Consider the following 3,716-nt stretch of genomic DNA (forward strand, 5'->3'; position numbering starts at 1 on the left):
AAATGAGGACAATGGAAGCAATCAAAATCAACAAAAGAGCAATGATATGCAAGTGCTATAACAAGTCTCAGTTAGCATGTTTTTTTGAAAAATCATATAATAAAAAGAAAACACAGAGAATAGAAAAAGAATAGAGCAAGCTAGTGTTAGAGGCCTTTTTTTGCTTTTGTTAATTGTATAATAAATAAAAAGAAAACAAATAGATATAATACAAAAAGATTAGAGAAGCAAGTGTTGTTATTTAAAAAAAAAAAGTTAGTAAATAAATAGAGTGCAAGCCTAAAAGGGGCAAGTTTTTTTTAAATAAAGAATATAATTAGAATAGAGAGTGTTAGAGTTAAGAGGGTCAAATAAAGATGGAAGACATGTGTTTTTAGCCGATTCTTGAAGATGGCTAAGGACTCAGCTGATCGGACTGAGTTGGGCAGGTCATCCCACCAGGAGGGAACATTTAATTTAAAAGTCCATGAAATTGATTTTGTGCCTCCTTGGGAAGGTGATGTTCACTTGCAGAATGAAAGTTTCTAGACGGCACATAAGTCTGAAGTAATGAATTTAGGTAAAGGGGTGCAGAGCCAGTGGTGGTTTTGTAGGTAAACATTAATGCCTTGAATTTTATGCGAGTAGCTATTGGTAGCCAGTGCAAATTGATAAACAGAGGTGTGACGTGCGTTATTTTTGGCTCCTTAAAAATTAATCTTACTGCTGCATTCTGGATTAATTTTAAGGGTTTGATAGAACTGGTTGGAAGACCTGCCAAGAGAGCATTGCAATAGTCCAGCCTGGACAGAACAAGAGCTTGAACAAGGAGTTGTGAAGCATGTTCCGAAAGAAAGGGCCTGATCTTCTTGATGTTGAATAAAGCAAATCTGCAGAACCGGACAGTTTTAGCAATGTGGTCTGAGAAAGTCAGCTGATCATCAATCATAACTCCAAGGTTTCTGGCTGTTTTTGAAGGAGTTATAGTTGATGTGCCTAACGGGATGGTGAAATTGTGATGAAACGATGGGTTTGATGGAACCACAAGCAGTTCTTTCTTGGCAAGGTTGAGTTTAAGGTGATGGTCCTTCATCCAGCAAGAAATGTCTGTTAGACAAGCTGAGATGCGAGCAGCTACCGTCGGATCATCAGGATGGAATGAGAGGTAGAGTTGAGTGTCATCAGCATAGCAGTGATATGAAAAGCCATGTTTCTGAATGACAGAACCTAACGATGCCATGTAGACAGAGAATAGAAGTGGTCCAAGAACTGAGCCCTGATGCACCCCAGTAGTTAGATGTTGTGACTTGGACACCTCACATGTACTTATAGTGTAAGACATCTTTGAGAGAGGTCATTGGAACCAAGTTTCAAAAGAAAGCCTGTTTTTGAAAAGAAAGCCTTTCATGGATAATTGCAGTGCTCTCTGCATGTAAAAAAACCCTCACATTATTTCACAGTGAGATCCCACAACCCAATCAAAAGTTTTATTGGAGGTCTTCACTTTGTATTTGAAAGTTTTCTGGTCCCACTTTATATTAAGTGGCCTAAACTACTATGTACTTACATAAAAAAATAAGTACAATGTACTTATTGTGTTCATATTGTATTGCAAAACACATTTGCTGCTATTGAGGTGGGATACGGGTAAGGTTAGGGACAGGTTTGGTGGTATGTGTAGGTTTAAGGGTGGGTTAAGGTGTAAGGGATGGGTCAACAGTGTAATTATAAATGTAATTACAGAAATGAATTACAGATGTAATTACATGCAGGTATTTTTTTTAAATATAAGTACAATGTAAAAACATGTACACAATAAGTGCATTGTACCAAATTATTAATTTAAATGTAAGTACATAGCTGTTAAGGCCACTTAATATAAAGTGGGTCCAGTTTGCTTGTGTTACTGTGTAAGTCCAACAGAAATAATAGATCTGAAAAGTAGGTGTTTAACAACAGCCTCTCTGCACAATGAAACATTGACTCAAATTTAAAAAGTGCCATACAACCTTGAAATACAAGGCTGAAACAAAAGCAGTGCAACTCAGTGCCACATTTTTTAAACTCTCAAACTCTAGTTTAGACATGTTGCAGGCTAGTTATTAGCACCCCTGCCCAGTCAAATACTGACCAGCGTCAAGGAGAAATAATTAGATAATTGTTTAACCTTCATTTACCGTTGTGTGAGTTTATTTGTGTTGAGCCCTGCAGAGTATGAACTGGCTCTGTCACTCTTCTGCCTAACCTTTTATTAATTCCAGATTGCGTTTCAGATATTTTGTGTATTTCAGATGCAAGATGTACAGTAGTTACCTGTTTCACAATATATCAGTTAAATTATTTTGTTTGCATTTGTTACAAAGTGGGTGGATTAATATTACAGGATTGAAAAGAGGAAAAAGACAAAAAAGCAGAATAAGAACAGAGAGAGGTTTCATCCAATATCTCTCACCTGAAGTGCAATGTCAAGTGTATGATTGCTGGGTTTTGTAGAGCTGCTGCACTTACTGTTCAGAGTTCTCAACTGTATGTTTTGAGTATCTATACATGTTCTCATGATTACATTGTGAAATAACTAAAGACCCACTCAACAGATATGTTACTTAATCACTATTAAATTATCTGCTTCTCTCCATGTTGAAAATAATTTTTAAAAGCCTTTCCTTCTGTGCTTCAGTATACATCATCATTGGCACAACATTGAAGACCCATTACAAAGGGGGCATTCATTCTTTACTAATGATTTAGAATTGCTTCCTTGATTCACCCACTAATTTTCATCACAGAGGTCAAAGTGTCTTCTCTTCCCCTCTTCATGAACCCCCTGTTCAATCTCTGAGCACTTTCAGGAATGCACCACTGCATTATGGGTAGAGGGGGGAAGAGTAGTCTGATAATTGCAGACATTTTGAGCACTTTTTCTGAATGTTTTTCCTGTGTTGTTTGAGCAAATATTATTAATATACAATAGGGGTGCACAATATAACTGTAACACCCCTGTGGACTGTTTGTTGTGGTTTCTTCCCCTTGTGTTGGTTTAGCCCGTCTAATTATTAGTTAATCACCTCATTGTGCTCACCTGTCAGTCCCTCATTAACTGCCCTATATCTGTTCCTGTCTCTTGTGTTCTAGTTTGTCGGTTATTGTGAATGTTACCCCGAGTGTGTGTCTGTCTCTGCCTTGTTGTTGCTACATTAAATATCCTTCTTTTGAATCCTTGTCGTCCTCGTCATCCTGCCTGCCTCCACACACCTGGTCCGTGACAGAATAACCGACCCAAAAGTGAAGTACAGTAGGTATGGAAAGTATTCAGACCCCCTTAAATTTTTCACTCTTTGTTATATTGCAGCCATTTGCTAAAATAATTTAAGTTATTTTTTTTCCTCATTAATGTACAGCTGAAGTACCTCGTTTGTTTTTCCGTTTTTGTCAGTTTTTATTTTTTGTATGGATTACCCCGCCTTCCAACTCCTCCTGCTGGAGCAGGGGGAACGCTCTCTTGAGGACCACACCCATGACTTTCTGTCCCTGGCTCACCTCACGCACTACCCGGACAACTGCCTCTGCACGTTCTACCAGGTTGGACTTAACGCCACCACACGAGCGCAGTTGCCCGGGGAAGGTCCTCGAGAGGGCTTCACCACCTTTGTTGAGTGGGTGCTGGTGTCCTGCAAGTCCCAGCTAACAGTGGGCATCGCTGACGACGGCACCAGCCCCACTCAGGACCCTGAGCCCAG

This window comes from Sinocyclocheilus grahami, unplaced genomic scaffold, assembly GCF_001515645.1.
Source record: "Sinocyclocheilus grahami isolate Dianchi unplaced genomic scaffold, SAMN03320097.WGS_v1.1 scaffold515.1, whole genome shotgun sequence".
Lineage (NCBI taxonomy): Eukaryota > Metazoa > Chordata > Actinopteri > Cypriniformes > Cyprinidae > Sinocyclocheilus > Sinocyclocheilus grahami.